Source organism: Scyliorhinus torazame, chromosome 16 (assembly GCF_047496885.1).
Source record: "Scyliorhinus torazame isolate Kashiwa2021f chromosome 16, sScyTor2.1, whole genome shotgun sequence".
In the NCBI taxonomy this organism is placed as follows: Eukaryota; Metazoa; Chordata; class Chondrichthyes; order Carcharhiniformes; family Scyliorhinidae; genus Scyliorhinus; species Scyliorhinus torazame.
Genome location: NC_092722.1, coordinates 186,803,034 through 186,821,719, shown reverse-complemented (window position 1 = coordinate 186,821,719; position 18,686 = coordinate 186,803,034). Strand labels below are relative to the sequence as shown.

At 48.3% G+C, this 18,686-nt stretch overlaps 1 protein-coding gene across 3 annotated transcripts in view; it reads left to right on the top strand.

Moving 5' to 3' along the window:
• Positions 1-998: 998 nt before the first annotated feature.
• The window catches only part of LOC140393304 (CREB3 regulatory factor-like), a 134,844-nt gene continuing 117,156 nt past the window's right edge, over positions 999-18,686 (top strand). For all 3 annotated transcript variants that reach the window (XM_072479615.1, XM_072479611.1, XM_072479616.1), the window contains exons 1-2: positions 999-1,108; positions 16,904-16,993. The gene's annotated coding sequence lies outside the window, so the exon portion shown is untranslated. The remainder of the gene's footprint in view (positions 1,109-16,903; positions 16,994-18,686) is intronic.

The following is an 18,686-nucleotide window of genomic DNA, read 5'->3' as shown; positions in this document are numbered from 1 at the left end:
GGGGGGGGAGTGTTCCCAGTCTCGGGGGGGGGGGGTGTTAGTGTTCTCAGTCTCTGGGGGGGGACCCAGTCTTGGGGGGGGGGGGGGGGGAAGGTGTGTTCCCATTCTCTGGGGGTGGGTTCCCAGTCTCTGGTGTGTGTGTGTGCGGGGGGGGGGGGGTGTTCCCAGTCTCTGGGAGGGAGGGGGTGTTTATGTGTTCCCAGTCTCTGGGGTGGGTTCCCAGTCTCTGGTGTGTGTGTGTGTGGGGGGGGGGGGTTAGTGTTCTCAGTCTCTGGGGGGGACCCAGTCTTGGGGGGGGGGGGGTGGGGGAGGTGTGTTCCCATTCTCTGGGGGTGGGTTCCCAGTCTCTGGTGTGTGTGTGTGTGTGTGTATGGGGGGGGGTCCCAGTCTCTGGGGGTGGGTTCCCAGTCTCTGGTGTGTGTGTGGGGGGGGGGCTGTTCCCAGTCTCTGGGGGTGGGGGTGATGTGTTCCCAGTCTCGGGGGGGGGGGGGGGGTTCAGAATCTCTGGGGCAGGACTGTGAACCCACAAACCTGTGAGTGTGAATGCAGAGAGCCTCCTGCAGAGTCACCGCTGACATGGTGACATCTGACCTCAAGACAGCCGTGCGGCCAACTCCCACTTTCCCTACAATTAATGTCCGCTTCGTGCGCATTTTCCGGGGGGGGAGGGGTGACATTTATATCCCTTTCTCCTCTAAAGGTGCGGGGTGAAGTGTGTCAGTCCCGCCTTCTCCCAGTGACAGCGGCGATCACCTCGGGGAGGGACGGTGCCCTTTCGGGAGAGGTTTGGAAAAGAAAGACTTGGGAATATTTGCGTTTTGCATTAATCCCCCCCCCCAAACAAAAACACAAAAGCACCAAATTGTATGACGGGAGCTGCCATGAATCGCAACCAACATCCTCGCTTTAAAGCTGCAGATGACAAGTGTGAGCATGTGACAGGGGAATGGGGGGAGGGGGAGGGTTTGTGGACTGGGTCATATGATCAGCTTCACGGAATCAAAACAAACCCAGCAGCAAAACCGAGGAATGGGAACGGGAAGGGGAGCCGCGGAGGTTTGATTTCAGGATCTAGGTGCAGCGAAGTTCCAGGAATCTGCTACAAGAAGTAAGTGAATTGTATCGAAATGTGTCCGTTTCGGGCTGATCAGTTTCAGGGAAGGGGCTGGATCGCTACAATGTTGCCACTTGTGTGTGTGTGTGTGTGTGTGTGTTTGTTGTTGTTGCAATTTCACTGATCTGCCGTCTGGGCTGCCGCGCTATATATAGGTTGCAGACATGAGTAAGGGCTGTTGGTGCACTTTCGCTTCCAGGTCTCCCCCCCCACCCCCCGAATCGCCCCCTCTGTAAAAGGCTCGGTGCTGCCGGACGCTCTGGGTTTGTTCCCCTCGCCGTTCCGTTTCAGGCTCTGCCTCCCTGCAATCGCAATTGGGCTCGTCTCCACACTTGTCTGATGTTGCAAATAGGAAACTCTTCAATTATTATTTTTTAAAAGCCCTGTAAAACACCAAAATAAACCCCGAGAGGTGTCAAATTGTGTATTTTTTTTTGAGCTGACATTCAGCTTCAGGTATGTTTGTGCTTGGGGCTGGCTGGGAGGCGGAAATCGGTTTGAGATTAGGTTTAAGGTGCAGAGGACTCCAACCCAAGTCAGTTTCCTTCATTGGGTCGGGAGTGCTTTTAAAGGGCCACTCGCTGCCTTCTCGATGGGGGTTTGGGGGGAGTTCTCGGTTCTCCCGTCCTCTTTGCAAAGTGCAATAGTCCAAATTGCAAACTACAAATCCGGGAGGCCATTTTCTCCAACCTGCCAGGGAAGCGGATGTTCCCTGATGCAACCGTCCCGTGAATTATTCCAGAGAATCTTCCCACCCACCCAAAGGCCATTCAGAAAGTGTTTAACTTACTGGTCAGGTTACCCCGCGGTTTGTGATTTAACTGTTTGTATCCCTACCCTACCCCTCTTTTTTTATTAATGAAGACTGAAGTGGACACTTTTTTTATTTGTAACATTTTGTCAATATCTGCATGTCCTGGATGCTGTGGACCAGCCTCATTGGGGAAGAGGGAGGAGGGGGGGCATCAATGCCTGAAGGTTGCATCCGGCTGCTTCAAGTTAGTGGCTGGCAACATTGTGGCTCTTGGCAAATCATTCACTTGGGGCGAGATCTTCCGGTCCCGCCGCTGGCTTCCCGGCAGCGTGGGGTGGATTCAATGGGAAATCCCATTGACAGCGGAACCAGAAGATCCCACCCACCGCCGAGAAACACACCACCCGGAGAAGCCAGAGAATCTCGCCCTTTTCTACAGACATGCAAAAATTATGGCAGAATATTTTTTTTCTTGGTCTTTATCATCACCCAAGATGTATTTCAGCTTGACTTTAAAAGTTTTTCTTCTTAAGCGTGTAACCATTTCATATGGGCGGCACAGTGGTTAGCGCTGCTGCCTCACAGCTCCAGGGACCCGGGTTCAATACCAGCCTCGGCTGACTGTGTGGAGTCTGCATGTTCTCCCCGTGTGTGCGTGGGTTTCCTCCAGGTGCTCTGGTTTCCTCCCACAGTCCAAAGATGTGCAGGTTAGGTGGATTGACCATGCTAAATTGACCCTTCATGCCCAAAAGGTTAGGTGGGGTTACTGGGTTACGGGGATAGGGTGGAGGCGTGGGTTTAAGTAGGGCGCCCTTTCCAAAGGGCCGGTGCAGACTCGATGGGCTGAATGGCCCCCTTCTGCACTGTAAATTCCATGATCTACCATTTGACAGGTCCTAATCCCATAAATTACAAGATGTTGCCAACTTGTGTTTTATTCGGGACACCAATGTGTTGCAGAGGTCCACTTACAAAGTGTTATTCTGGGTGCTGGTTTTGAGTAGGTGACCCTGAAAAAAGCAAACATAAGTCATTGATTACAATACAAAACATTAATAGTTAAGTGGTGAGTCAGGGGAAAGGCGAGAGAGAGAGTGATGGGTAAGCACTGGGATGAGATGGATGGTGAATCACTGAAAAGAGGTAGATGAATGGATCAGGATAATTAATGTTGGGCTAACGAGAGAGAGAAAGATCAGTGCTGTCATAGAAAAGGAGGTAAGAAAAGATACAGAAATGTGAGGTAATGATAGAGGAAGCAGTTCACAATGAGAATTATGCATGAACAAGAGGCAGCATGGTGGAGCAGTGGGTTAACCCTGCTGCCTCACGGCGCCGAGGTCCCAGGTTCGATCCTGGCTCTGGGTCACTATCCGTGTGAAGTTTGCACATTCTCCCCGTGTTTGCGTGGGTTTCGCCCCCACAACCCAAAGATGCGCAGGGTAGGTGGATTGGAAATGCTAAATTGCCCCTTAATTGGAAAAAATGAATTGGGTACAAAAAATGCATGAACGAGGTGGAAGTAAGTTCCGGACGGTGACGGGAGAAAGAAGAGGAGGATCAATGTGGATCAGGGTTTTTTTTTTTTTATTGTCGTGAGAGAGATTAGATAACCGGAAAAAGAAGAGGAGAAAAAGAGATCAAGTTGTGTTGGGAGTTTTGAAGAAGGAGATGCAGCCTTATTGAGGCAATGGATTCTCAGGGGGCCTGACAGAGTAAATGCTGAGAGGATGTTTCCCCTTGTGAGAGAGTCTAGGATCCGACCGCATAATCTCAGAGTAAGGGGTCACCATTTAAGACCGGAACAAGGAGGAATTTTTTCTCCGATGGGTAGTCAATCTGTGGATTTCATTACCATTAAGAGCTGTAGAGGCTGGGCCTTTGACTGTTAGGGCAGCACGGTAGCACAAGTGGCTAGCACTGTGGCTTCACAGCGACAGGGTCCCAGGTTCGATTCCTTGCTGGGTCACAGTCTGTGCGGAGTCTGGACATTCTCCCCGTGTCTGCGTGGGTTTCCTCCGGGTGCTCCGGTTTCCTCCCACAGTCCAAAAACGTGCAGGTTAGGTGGATTGGCCATGCTAAATTACCCTTGGTGTTGAAAAAAGAGGTTAGGAGGGGTTATTGGGTTATGGGGATAGGGTGGAAGTGAGGACTTAAGTGGGTTGGTGCAGACTCGATGGGCCGAATAGCCTCCTTCTGCACTGTATGTTCTATGTAAGAGGACCCTGTCTTATCAGTAAGGGAATTGAAGGTTATGGCGATAAGGCAGAAAAGTGGAATTGAGGATCATCATATCAGTTCAGAATGATCTCGTTGAATGGTGGCACAGACTTGATGGGCCGAATGGCCTAATTCTGCTCCTACGTCTTATGGTCATCTCAGTTAATGAGTGCAAAGGCGAGAAGATCAAGGTGATTGAAAAGGGGAAGGGACATGAGGATAATGACTGGAAAAAGCTATCAGAACAATGACTGGAAGATATTGGTGAGAGGAATGATTGATTGAGGAATGAAGATAAAGATGGTGAGAAAGGTTAGAATATAGAGGAAGTGGAGAGGTGAGAGGTCAAGATTAATTGTTATGATTGGTAAACAGCTCCATTCTGGCAGTAACATGGGATGGCCAGGACCATAGAATGCAAACTTGACAGATCTTGGGTCTTATTTAAATCTAGCAATGTCCATGTTGCAATAATGGGAGGTCAGGCAGCAGAAGGTTAGAATTGCTGCGAGTTTCCGCAGTGGTTTGGAGGGCAACATCGGAGCGTTGGAAGTAGGTGATCTTTGTGGTGGAGAATGTGGATGTTCAGTTTAGGGTCAAGGCGAATGTTAAGGCTGCTAACCATCTGGTTGAGACTGTGATAGGGCAGCACAGTAGCATTGTGGTTAGCACAATTGCTTCACAGCTCCAGGGTCCCAGGTTCGATTCCTGGCTTGGGTCACTGTCTGTCCAGAGTCTGCACGTTCTCCCCGTGTGTGCGTGGGTTTCCTCCGGGTGCTCCGGTTTCCTCCCACAGTCCAAAGACGTGCAGGTTAGGTGGATTGGCCAAGCTAAATTGCACTTAGTGTCCAAAATTGCCCTTAGTGTTGGGTGGGTTTACTGGGTTATGGGGATATGGTGGAAGTGTGGACCTTGGGTAGGGTGCTCTTTCCAAGAGCTGGTGCAAACTCGATGGGCCGAATGGCCTCCTTCTGCACTGCAAATTCTATATTGTCCGGGAAGAGGCATTGAATCAGTAGGAGTATGGGACTTCTGTTCTTCAGATAATGACCTTGTTCTTTGCAATGATAGAAACAGAGAAAATAGGATCAGGAATAGGCCATGTGGCCCTTTGAGCCTGCTCCAACATTCGTTATGATCATGGCTGCTCATCCAACTGAGTAACGTGTTCCTGCACCCCCTGCCCCACCCCCTACGCCCGTGACCCTTATCCTTTGCCCACTCTAACAACTTCTTGTAAACATACAATGTTTTGGCCTCAACTGCTTTCTGTGGTAGAGTATTCCACAGGCTCATCACTCTCATCTCAGTCCTAAATGGTCTACCCTGTATCCTCAAACTGTGACCCTGGTTCCAGACTCCCCCCACCATCAGGAACATCCTTCCTGCATCTACCCTATCTACTCCTATTAGAAGTTTTATGGGTCTCGATAAAATCCCCTAACACCCGCCCTTCATTCTTCTAAACTCCAGCAAATATAATCCTAACAACTCAATCTCGCCTCGTACGTTAGTCCTGACATCCCAGAAATCTGTGGTAAACCTTCGCTGCACTCCCTCTACAACAAGAACATCATTCCTCAGATAAGGAGACCAAAAGTTCTGACACTGTTCCAGGTGTGGTCTCACTAAGGCCCTGTATAACTGCAGCAAGACATCCCTGCTCCTGGACTCATATCCTCTCGCTATGAAGGTTAATATACCATTTGCATTTGTTACCATTTGCTGCTCCTGCATGCTTACTTTCAGTGACTGGTGTACAAGGACACCCAGGTACCATTGTACGTTCCCATCTTCCAATCTATAGCCATTCATATAAATAGCTGCCTTTCTGTTTTTGCTATCAAAGTGGATAGCCTCCCATTTATTCACATTATACTGCATCTGCCGTGCATTTGCCCACTTACTCAATTTGTCCAAATCACATTGAAGCATCACTGCATCCTCTCAGCTCACACTCCCACCCAATATGGGCAGCACGGTAGCACAGTGGTTAGGACAGTTGCTTCACAGCTCCAGGGTCCCAGGTTCGATTCCCCGCTGGGTCACTGTCTGTGAGGTGTTTGCACGTTCTCCCCGTGTCTGCGTGGGTTTCCTCCGGGTGCTCCGGTTTCCTCCCACAGTCCAAAGATGTGCAGGTTAGGTGGATTGGCCATACTAAATTGCCTGTAGTGTTCAAAAAAGTTTGATGGAGTTACTGGGTTGTGGGGAAGTGTGGAGATGCGGTCTTGGGTGGGTTGGTCTTTCTGATGCAGACTCGATGGGCCAAATGGCCTCCTTCTGCACTGTAAATTCTATGCCTAACATTGTGTTATACTGAAGAAATTTGTGGTCTTCAAAGACTCAATGTTATGCAGCAGGTGGCCAGGGGTCTAGGAAAGTTGTTCCGAGATGAAGCTGGATGTTATTGAAATTTATGGAGCTGTTATATGGGATATCAAAGGGTATGAAGCAAAGACAGGAGAACGGAGTTAAGATGCAGCTCATCCCAACCAAATTGAATAGGGGAGCAAGTGCGAGGGGCTGAATGGCTTGGTTCTGAAAATTCCCTCTTGTACCAATGGAAACTCGTCCCATATCTGTGGTTGATGTCGCCAAAGCATTAGCAGGTATATGAGGAAGAGGAGTGGGTCAAGGAAGGGGTCCAGATGTAATGGTGTGGGAACAAGCAGATCTTGTAGCTGTGTTTGGATGGATAAGAATGAAACCAAACCAGGGCAATCTCTAAACTGGACACTGGAGGAGCGGCAGTGAAGGGAATGATAGAGTTGACACTTCTCCCATGAGGAAGGGTTCGAGTCAGGAAATATCTTATTTCTAACTTTGATTTAGGGCTGTAACAGCAGCAGAAATCTGATTTAAAGATTTAGACATGGAGTTGTGGGAACATATTTCGGAGGATTTGATTGTATGATGAAGGATTTTGTGGAGAAAAGGGAGGCTGGAGATGGGTTAATAGTTGGTATGAAAACGTGGGATTTGAGGAGTGGGGCGACGTCAGTTCTGAAAGGAAGGAAGAAGTTGCTATTGATGGGCAGTCCCAGTTACATGTCAGTTCGTGTGGGCAGGGTCAGGAAAGGAGGTTGATTGGGTGTCGGATCTGGACTTCATACATCAGATTAGCCTGGAGAGGTCCTGAGGGGAGATGGCAATCAACAAACAGGATCTAGTGTAAGGCATGGGGGAGACTGGTGTGAGGTTTGGCTTGGTGGGAAATGGGGAGGGGTGGGGGGGGGGGGGGAGTGTCGGGCCAGCATCAGCTGAGATGTGGAGATGCTGGCGTTGGACTGGGGTGAGCACAGTAAGAAGTCTTACAACACCAGGTTAAAGTCCAACGGGTTTGTTTCGAATCACTAGCTTTCGGAGCGCAGCTCCTTCCTCAGGTGAATGAAGCGGTGGTTTCCAGAAACATATATATAGACAGAGTCAAAGATGCAAGACGATACTTTGAATGGTAGTCGTTGCAGGTAATTAAGTCTTTCCAGATCCAGACGGAGCAACTGGAGAGAGGGATAATCACAGGTTAAAGAGGAGTCAATTGTCTCAAGCCAGGACAGTTGGTAGGATTTCACAAGCCTGTCCTGGCTTGAGACAATTCACACCTCTTTAACCTGTGATTATCCCGCTCTCCAGTTGCTCCGTCTGGACCTGTAAAGACTTAATTACCTGCAAAGACTCGCATTCAAAGTATCGTCTTGCATCATTGACTTTGTCTATATATATGTTTCTGGAACCCACCTCTTCATTCACCTGAGGAAGGAGCTGTGCCCCGAAAGCTAGTGATTCTAAACAAACCTGTTGGACTTTAACCTGGCCGTGTAAGACCTTTTACTGAGCATCAGCTGAGGCAGTTCAGTGGATGGTGTTCGCTCTCCGTGACAAAAACGTCCATGAGCTCCTCATACCTGCAGATGAGGGGGATGTGTGGCAAGATGATGGGATTTAAGATGATTGTCGGCAGTAGAGCAGGTGTTGTCCTGGCTCTTCGGGATGATCCGGGAGTACTGCTCGTCTTAGCAGAAGAGGGGGAAAGCTGTTGTTGCTTGAAGTTGGTCCATCAAATCAGAGAATGGCTGCTCAACACTGATTGTTCATGTTATACTGAAGCTTGTGGCCATTGGATTGGAGTGCTGGAGGATAGCGCTCACACCATGCAGAACAATCCGAATGGGAGAAACCTTCAATGTTGTACTGGGGAAAATGGTGAAGGTAAATCAGTAGATCGACCGTGGCAAATGTAATAGCAAGCGGAAAGCTAGACAGAGTGGAGAGTTATGGTCTAAAGGTGCAAGTGTCTGTGACGTGATGCGAGGAGTCGTCAAATTTGGAAAGAGAGCATAATGGCTAGACAGCTGAGCAAAAAATAAACATAATGGTAAACAGAGATGTCAAGGTAATGATTGAAAAAAGCCGAGAGAGGAAACCTCTTTATCTTGATTCGTTCACAGGATGTACGCATCACTGGCGAGACCAGCATTTATTGCCCATCCCTAATTGCCCCTTGAGAAGGTGGTGGTGAGCTGCCTTCTTGAACCGCTGCAGTCCCTGTGGTGTAGGTACACCCACAGTGCTGTTGGGGAGAGAGTTCCAAGATTTTGACCCAGCGACAGCAAAGGAAGAGCGATTATAGTTCCAAGTCAGGATGGTGTGTGATCTGGAGGGGAACTTGCAGCTTGTGTTCCTATGGCAATGTTGGAAAAAGAAAAGGGGGGGGGGTGATCTGGGTAACAGGAAATGAGGGGGAGAGAGAGAGAGAGTAAGCTTAAGCTCATCAAAGCTCTTGCTGACCGTGTCCTCAGTGATACCATTCACTAATCAGCCTAGGCGCAATGAGCAATGCCTCAATTTTTCAGGTTCTCCATGGCACGGTAGCACAGTGTTTAGCACTGTTGCTTCACAGCACCAGGGACCCAGATTCGATTCCCGGCTTGGGTCACTGTCTGTGCGGAGTCTGCACGTTCTCCCCGTGTCTGTACGAGTTTCCTCCGGGTGCTCCTGTTTCCTCCCACAAGTTTCGAAAGACGTGCTTGTTAGGTGAATTGGACATTCTGAATTCTCCCTCAGTGTACCCGAACAGGCGCCGGAGTGTGGCGACTAGGGGATTTTCACAGTAACTTCATTGCAGTGTTAATGTAAGCCTGCTTGTGACGCTAGTAAAAGGTCCTTGTTTTAAATCATCCTCTGCCTTGACCCTTCCTATCTCTTGCAACCTCACCCAGCTCTGCAACCCTTTGAGATCTTTTCACTCCAATTCCCGCCTCTTGAACAATTGCTCCACCATGGGTTACTGCGCCCTCATCTGATTAGGCTCCAAATTCTGGAATTTCCCTCCTCGTTCTCTGTATCTCTCCCTCTCCTTTAATATGCCATGTGTCAAACTTTGTATAAGGACTTCTCCTGTGAAGCATCTGGATACAGTTAATTATGTTGAAGGTGCTGTGTAAGGTATTATTGTTGTATAATAATAATCATCTTTATTGTCACAAGTAGGCTTACATTAACACTGCAATGAAGTTACAGTGAAAATCCCCTAGTCTACTCAAAAGCAGAAAGTACAACTTGCCCTCTGTGGTTGAGGTCAGTCTGTATCACCAGCAGAAAATGCAAGTGAGTACATGACTGAAATAGAATGACGCAGAATTCCTGGAAATATATCATAGAAAACAAAACCGAATGCTGGCTGTTTTAGATATGAGTGTTTACATTTCCTGTCTGGCCCCTGTTCTTGTTATGCCACATCTTGGGCTGTGCAGGTACAGATATCCTGAAGCAAGTGCCACACATGTGCATTGAATTCTTCCAGTTCAATCAGCACTATAGGGCGGGATTCTCTCAGCCCGGGGCCGGGTAGGAGAATCCCCGCGAGCGGGCCACGCCACCCCGGCATGCAATTCTCCGCAGAGCGGAGAATTGGCGCTGGCGTGTTTGGGGTGGCGGCGATCGCGGGCCACTCTACGCCGGCCTGCCAATTCTCGACCCTGGATGGGCCGAGCGGCCGTAGAGAAAACACTGAGTCCCACCGGCGCCATCCACACCTGCTCGCAGCCGGTGGGAACTCTGCGTGGAAGGGTCAGGTGGCGGCCTGTGGGGGAGGGGGGGGCTCCGACCCCAGGGGTGCCTCCGATGCGGCCTGGCCCACAATCGGGGCTCACCGATCGGCGGGCTGGCCTCTCTGTCCCCCGGCCTCTTTTCTTCCGCGCCGGCCCCTGTACTCCTGCGCCATGTTGCGTCAGGGCCGGCGGGTTGAAGGAGGCCACACGCATACGCGCCTTGGCGTCGGCGCCACTACGCACATGCGTGTTGGCGCAGGCGCCACTGCGCATGCGCGGATCCCGTGGTGTCCAGTTCGTGCCGGGTTCGGCAGCTGGAGCGGCGTAAACCGCTCCAGCGCCGTGCTGGCCCCCTGTAGGAGCCAGAATTACTCCTGGCAGCGGCCCATTCACCCTGTCGTAAAACGCGACGGTGTTTACAATGGCGTGGACACAATGCCGCAGGATGGGAGAATCCCGCCCATAATCTTTCAACCCCTTTCTAAACCAGTTCCTTAATTCACCTTTTGGGGATGTATGTAAACTGAAAGGAGAGGACGAATTTAATCTGTAAAAGGATACAAAATCTCAATTGACCCACCTATGGATTTTGGTAAAAAGCAACAAACCATGATTTTAATTATGTGTATGCTCCAATATTTTTTTTTTTAAATGAGCCTTCCTAATCCAGTTCCATCCCAGAAGTGAACATTTGATTGTGGGATCTTTGGACGCTGCCCCATATTTGTGGGGTTGGTGTTTAAGGTATATTTAAATAGGTAAAGAAAAACAAGATCACCCTCTGGGACAGTTCTGAAAAAGAGGCCTTGAAATGTTAGCTATTTCTCGCTCTACGGATGCTGCCGAGTTTCTTTTTCAGCATATTCTGTTTTTATTTAAATAGGTTGACTGGTAAATAAAATAATCTGCAATGGTTTATAAATATGTAACTTAAAATTCCACTATTCAGGATGCATTAATCAGAATGGTACTTAGTTTAATATTAAACTAAGTAACTTGCAGCTGCAAAATACTATTTGAAGGTTGGAACCAATTTGTGCCTAGTTCACTGGGGAAAAAACAGGTATTGTAACTTTTTTAAAAAATGTTTTAAAAGTTGTCAGTCAGAATTCAGTCTTGATTAAAACTAAATATTTTAATTAGAAAGCTGTGTGGTGTTTGACAAACATAACTAGATTTAGATTTATTGTCACATGTACCGAGGTACAGTGAAAAGTATTGTTCTGCGTACAGTCCAGGAAGATCCTTCCATACATGAAAACACATAGGACATACATAAATACACAATGTGAATACATAGACACAGACATCAGGTGAAACATACGGAGCGTAGTACTACACAATAGAGAAGATGCGTCGAGAGATCAGTTCAGTCCATAAGAAGGTCATTCTGGAGTCTGGTAACAGCAGGGGAAAAAGCTGTTTTTGAATCTGTTGGTTGCATGTTTTCAGACTTTTGTAGGTTGTCGGTAAATATTGCAGGTTTTTGTTGTTTGAAATTCGGGAATTGAAGATCCATTTCAAGAATCAATTCTATGTAAATCTGAAATAGGATAGAATCATAGAAAGATTACATACAAAGAGGCCATTTGGCCCATCAAAGCTGTGCCAGTTCTCTGGAAGGGCCTCTCCCCTGCCTTTTTCTGTAGCCCTGCAAATATTTACTTTTACGGATCAAGATTTCATTCCCTTTTTGATTGAATCTGCCTCTACCACACTGTCAAGCAGTGAATTCCAGATCCTAACAACACCCTGCATGAAAAGTGTTCCTTCTCTGGCATGGACAAGGGCAGGAGATGCAAGGGTTTCTTTTGCCAATTATCTTAAATCTGTGCCGTCTGTATCTCCAACCCAAGCAAAGGAACACTTACACTCTATCCACTCTCTCCAGACCCCTTATGATTTTTAATATCTTGACCAAATCTCAGACCTTGTTTAATTTTCTAAATTCCCTTGAGAAGGTGGGTGGTGACCTGCCTTCTTGAGCTGCTGCAGTCTCTGTGATATGGGTACCTGCACAGTGCTGTTGGGGAGGGAGCTCCAGGATATTGACTCGATGACAGAGAAGGAATGGCGAATCAGAACGTTGAGTGGCTTGGGGAGGGAACTTGAAGGTGGTGGTGTTCCCTTGCATCTCCTGCCCTTGTCTTACGAGGTGGGAGAGGTCACAGCTTTGGAAGGTGCTGTTGAAGGAGCCTTAGCGAGTTGCTTCAGTGCATCTTATTGATGACAAACACTGCAGCTACTGTTCACCGGTGGCGGAGGGAGTGAATGTTGATGGTAGTGGATGATGAGGTGCCAATCAAGCAGGGCTGTTTTGTCCTGGATGGTGTCAACTTCTTGAATGTTGTTGGAGCTGCACTCATCCAGGCAAGTGGAGAATATTCCATCATACTCCTGGCTTCTGTCTTGTACATGATGGACAGACTTTGGGGAGTCAGGAGGTGAGTTACTCTTTGCTCAATTCCCAATCTCTGACCTGCTCTTGTAGCCACAATATTTATATGCTACTCCAGTTCAGTTTCTGGTCAATGATAACCCTCCAGGATGTTCATAATGGGGGATTCAGCAATGGTAATGCCATTGAATATCAAGGGGTGTGGTTGGATTCTCGCTTGTTGGAGATAGTCGTTGCCTGGCACTTATGTGACACAAATGTTACTTGCCACATATCAGCCTAAGCCTGGATATTATCCACATCTTACTGCATATGGACGTGGACTGCTTCAGTATCTGAGGAGTCATGAATGGTTCTGAACATTGTGCGATCAGCAGTGAACATCCTCCATTTCTGACTTTACGATGAAGGCAAGGTCATTGATGAAGCAGCTGAAGATCACTAGGCCTAGGACACTAACCTGAGGAACCCCTGCAGTGGTGTCTTGGATTGGATTTGTTTATGGTCACGTGTACCGAGGTACAGTGAAAAGTATTTTTCTGCGAGCAGCTCAATAGATCATTAAGTATATGGAAAGAAAAGGGAATAAAAGAAAATACATAATAGGGCAACACAACATATACAATGTAACTACAAAAGCACTGGCATCGGGTGAAGCATACAGGGTGTAGTGTTAATGAGGTCAGCCCATAAGAGGGTCATTTCGGAGTCTGGTGACAGTGGGGAAGAAGCTGTTTTTGAGTCTGTTCGTGCGTGTTCTCAGACTTCTGTATCTCCTGCCCAATGGAAGAAGTTGGAAGAGTGAGTAAACCGGGTGGGAGGGGTCTTTGATTATGCTGCCCACTTTCTCCAGGCAGCGGGCGGTGTAGATGGAGTCAATGGATGGGAGGCAGGTTTGTGTGATGGACTGGGCGGTGTTCACGACTCTCTGAAGTTTCTTGCGGTCCTGGGCCGAGCAGTTGCCATACCAGGCTGTGATGCAGCCCAATAGGATGCTTTCTATGGTGCATCTGTAAAAGTTGGTAAGAGTTAATGTGGACATGCCGAATTTCCTTAGTTTCCTGAGGAAGCATAGGCGCTGTTGTGCTTTCTTGGTGGGAGCGCGACGTGGGTGGACCAGGACATATTTTTGGAGGTGTGCACCCCTAGGAATTTGAAGCTGCTAACTATCTCCACCTCGGCCCCATTGATGCTGACAGGGGTGTGTACAGTACTTTGCTTCCTGAAGTCAATGACCAGCTCTTTAGTTTTGCTGGCATTGAGGGAGAGAATGTTGTCGCTGCACCACTCCACTAGGTTCTCTATCTCCCTCCTGGGGCTGAGCATGATTGACTTCTGACAACTCCAACTTCCTTTGTGCTGGGTACAACTCCAACCAGCGGAGAGTTTCCCCGATTCCCATTGACTTCAGTTTTGCTTGGGCTCCTTGATGCCACACTCGGTCAAATGCTACCTCGATATCAAGGACAGTCACTCTCACCTCACCTCACCTCTGGCATTCAGCTCTTTTGTCCATTTTTTGACCCTACGCTGTAATGAAGTCAGGAGTTGAGTTGGCTGTGCAGAACCCCAAATGAACGTCAGTGAACAGGGTGTTGCTGCTTTAAAGCACCCCCCCCCCCCCCCCCCCCCCCACCCCACCCCACAATCATTGTGCTGATGATTGATGGGACTGTAATTAGCTGGGTTGGAATTTACCTTTTTGTGGACAGGTTCCAAAAAGGTTCGACGGATTCCACATTGCCAGATAGATGTCAGTGTTGTGGTTGTACTGGAACAGCTTGGCTAGGGGTGCACCTAGTTCTGGAGCTCCATATTGTCAGGGTCCCTGCAGTGTCCAGTGTCTTCAGCCATTTCTTGGTATCACATGCAGTGAATTGTATTGGCTGCATGAGGACTTCAGGAAATGCCACTTCTGGTTGAAGATGGTTGCAAATGCTTCAGCACTGATGTACTGGACTCTCCCTTCATTGGAGGAAGGGGATATTTGTGAAGCCGCCTCCTCCAGGGAGTTGTTTACTTGTCCACGAGCAGGGTTGACAGGGCTGGATATGCCATTGTTATTTCCGGGGTGGATGCTGGCTGCTCTGTCTGGTTTCATTCCTTTTTAGCAGTTTGATACATTGCTGTGGGTTTGGAGTCACTTGTAGACCAGACCAGACTGGTAGGTCATGAACTAGATGCCTGCTTTTACAACAGTTGATTGACTCATTTCTTGTCCAAATGTATTATTGAATCCATCAGCTGCCATGGTTTGGACCGATGGATTTATCAGCCCAGTCACATTACCACCCTGAACAGCGCCTCCTTATTCTTATATAAATAATTAAATTGCTGGACGCACAACTTTTGGTTTCAAATTGAACTTTGTTTTAGCAGCAGTTGTTAAACCGAATCCGACATTCTGCAGCTTTGCATATTCACCCCTGTTTGATATTAGAAGTGATGATTATGTTTTGGGATTTCATTAACACTCAAATTCCAAATGGGAAAAAATCATGAATTATTTTCGACTATAATTCGGGTTGAATTGAATTGAAAAGTTTGCCCAGAAACATTACCAAAACTCAGTGAAATGTGTTGCAGATACATGTTTACTGAAAAGCGTTTGGGGAATTCCCAGATTCAGTGTGTGGACAATCCCCAAAGGGGATTCTCCCGGGACCGGGACCCGCTCACTCTCCCCGGGACCGGGACCCGCTCACTCTCCCCGGGACCGGGACCCGCTCACTCTCCCCAGGACCGGCACCGTTCACTCTCCCCGGGACCGGCACCGTTCACTCTCCCCGGGACCGTTCACTCTCCCCGGGACCGGCACCGTTCACTCTCCCTGGGACCGGGACCGGGACCGGCACCGTTCACTCTCCCTGGGACCGGCACCGTTCACTCTCCCTGGGACCGGGACCGGCACCGTTCACTCTCCCCGGGACCCGCGCCGCTCACTCTCCCCGGGGCCGGCTCACTCTCCCCGGGGGAGCAATTTCAACTTAAATATCCGCCTGAAACTGACCAAGATCTGAACTGCACTGAAATCAACTAGAGGTGACTCCTCTCCCTCTCTGTGTGTGTCTCTCCCGCTCTCCCTCCCACTCTGTCTCTCTCCCTCTCTGTGTCTCCCGCGCTCCCTCCCTCTGTGTCTCTCTCCCTCTCCCTCTGTGTCTCGCTGTCCCTCTCTCTCTCTTTGTGTCTCTCTCCCGCTCGCTCTCTCTCTGTCTCCCTCCCGCTCTCCCTCTCAGTCTCTCTCCCGCTCTCCCTCTCAGTCTCTCTCCCGCTCTCCCTCTCTGTGTCTCTCTCCCGCTCTCCCTCTCTGTGTCTCTCTCCCGCTCTCCCTCTCTGTGTCTCTCTCCCGCTTTCCCTCTCTGTGTCTCTCTCCCGCTCTCCCTCTCTGTGTCTCTCCCTCTCTCTTTGTCTCTCCCGGTCTCCATCTCTCTCCCGCTCTCCCTCTCTCTCGCTCTCGTTCTCTCTCTCTCTCTCTGTCTCTCCCGCTCTCCCCCTCTCTCTCTGTCTCTCCCGCTCTTCCTCTCTCTCTGTGTCTCTCCCGCTCTCCCTCTCTGTGTCTCTCCTGCTCTCCCTCTCTCTCTCTCTCTCTGTCTCTCTCCCGCTCTCCCTTGCTCGCTGTCCCTCCTCTCTGTCTCTCTCTCCCTCTCTCTCTGTCTCTCTCCCGCTCTCCCTCTCTCTCTGTGTCTCCCTCGCTCCCTCACCCTCTTGCTCTCGGTCTCTTTCCCGCTCTCCCTCTCTCTTTCTCTCCTGCTCTACGCCTCTCTCTCTCTCTCTCCTGCTCTCTCTCTCTCTCCCGCTCTCCCCCGCTCTCCCTCTCTCCTTCCTCCCTGTCATTCTTTCCCACTTATTTTCTCTTTTATTTGACTGTTTTCTATTTCTCTTTCTGTCTTAATATCTTTCTCTTTCACTCTCTCCTTTCCCTTTTGCTTTCTCTCCCTCGCTCCCTTTTGCTTTCTCTCCCTCTCATTTGCTTTTCTTTTCTCCCTTTTTTCTCCCTCCCTTTTTCTCTCCTTTTTTTTTTTCTCTCGCTCTCCCTTTTTCTCTCTTTTTTTCTCCCCTTTTCTCTCTCTACCCTTTTTCTCTCTCTCTCTCTACCCTTTTTTTCTCTCTTGCTGTTTCACTTTTATTCTTTCTCATTGTCTTTCACTTTCTCTATTGTCTCTCTCTTTATTTCTCTTTATGGGTTAACATCTCTCCAGTTATTTGCAGTATTTATGAAATATTGTCTAAAAACTGTCTGCATGTTTAAAACACTGAGTGGCGGAGCAGTTTGCAAATTGCAAAGTAGGGGTAACAAGGGAAGCTGACATTTCAGAGGGGGTTATTGTTTGATACTTGTGACATTTGACACACTTATTTTTCTCCAGGCTGGAACCCGCCTGTGATAGCACCAGGATTAGCAAAATAATTTACATTGCAATGAGGAGGAGATTCAGAACTAAACAGCCAAGATGATGGTAAGTAGATTCTTGGTGACTTGATTTTTAAAAAATAAATGTACTGTATATTGTTACATCAAAGTAAACTTTCTTGGAGTCTGTGGCCTTGACCTTTCTGCTTTAAGAGCTGAGGCTATTTATGCTAATGCCATGGGGAGAAAAGAGTAGGTTAAAGTTCACTGGTCTTGATGTTTTGGTCCTTTCAGTGCCTGGATGTTTCTGTGGGTGTTGCTTCATGCTGCAGAATTCCAACTTGTTTAATGCTGAGTCAAAATGCTCCACTCAAATGATATCCCTTCAGACTGGCTTCACGAAGGCTGATGCTGCAAATCCTTAATGCTTACATTGTGCTGTTTACTCTATGATATCTGCTCAACTCAAACAATCTAATATTTATTTTTGCTAGCATCCGGTTCCCTCTTTGTTTTGTTATTTTACTTCCATTTAAATTATTGGAAAAGGCCTTTAATGGGAAAATACTTTTCAATTATTACTTGTGGAGGTTATATTTTTCCCCCTGGATATGAGGGGGAAACATTAAGGAAAACAAAATAACATTATCGTTGCTCCCCCCCCTCTCTCCACCCCCATTTATACTTTTTCCCATTGTGTGCTGTGATCAATAGGCTAAGTCACAGGATTTGAATATCCTTGGGATGGAATTCACTGTGGAGGTGTATTGCAGATCACTCGAAGTCCGGGTTGCCATGGCAACGTGCACTTTTGCATGTTGCTGTCTACATGCACAGTGATGGTAGAGGCTCCAACCTTTTCATCACATGGCGGATCATGAGTCTCTCCCGCCTGCCATTGGCATGTGTTGGAAGGATTTGCAAGTCAATACTCAACCTGTTTGACTGCTTCATGAACTCCACTTCCTTGGCCATCAAGTCCTGAGGTGGGACTTGAACCCGGACCATCCGACTCCGATACCCACTGCACCACAAGCCCACCCTCACTGTAGGGAAATGCATGCTATTTAAAATGGGGGCAATCCAATCTAACCTGGAACTATTACTTATGTGGAAAGTACAAAGTCTTACAACACCAGGTTAAAGTCCAACAGGTTTGTTTCGATGTCACTAGCTTTCGGAGCGCTGCTCCTTCCTCAGGTGAATGAAGAGGTCTGTTCCAGAAACACATTTTTAGACAAATTCAAAGATGCCAAACAATGCTAGGAATGCGAGCTGGGGGGGGATGAATGTAATGCGACATGAATCCCAGGTCCCATTCATGTCACATTACATTCATCCCCCACCATCTGGCCTGCGAAATCCTACCAACTGTCCTGGCTTGAGACAATTCGCACCTCTTTAACCTGGGGTTACCCCATCTCTGGATCTGTAAAGATTTAATCACCTGCTAATGCTCGCATTCCTAGCATTGTTTGGCATCTTTGAATTTGTCTATATATGTGTTTCTGGAACAGACCTCTTCATTCACCTGAGGAAGGAGCAGCGCTCCGAAAGCTTGTGACATCGAAACAAACCTGTTGGACTTTAACTGGTGTTGTAAGACTTCGTACTGTGCTCACCCCAGTCCAACGCCGGCATCTCCACATTATGTGGAAAGGTTAATGTGCATGAAATGCAAGAGAGATTAGGCCGACTGGGGGTTTGGAAGAATTCTGAGAGACTGAATTAATCTGCATTTGGAGAGGCAGGGATTAATCAACAACAATCAGCATGGTTATGTTCAGGGAAGATCCTGC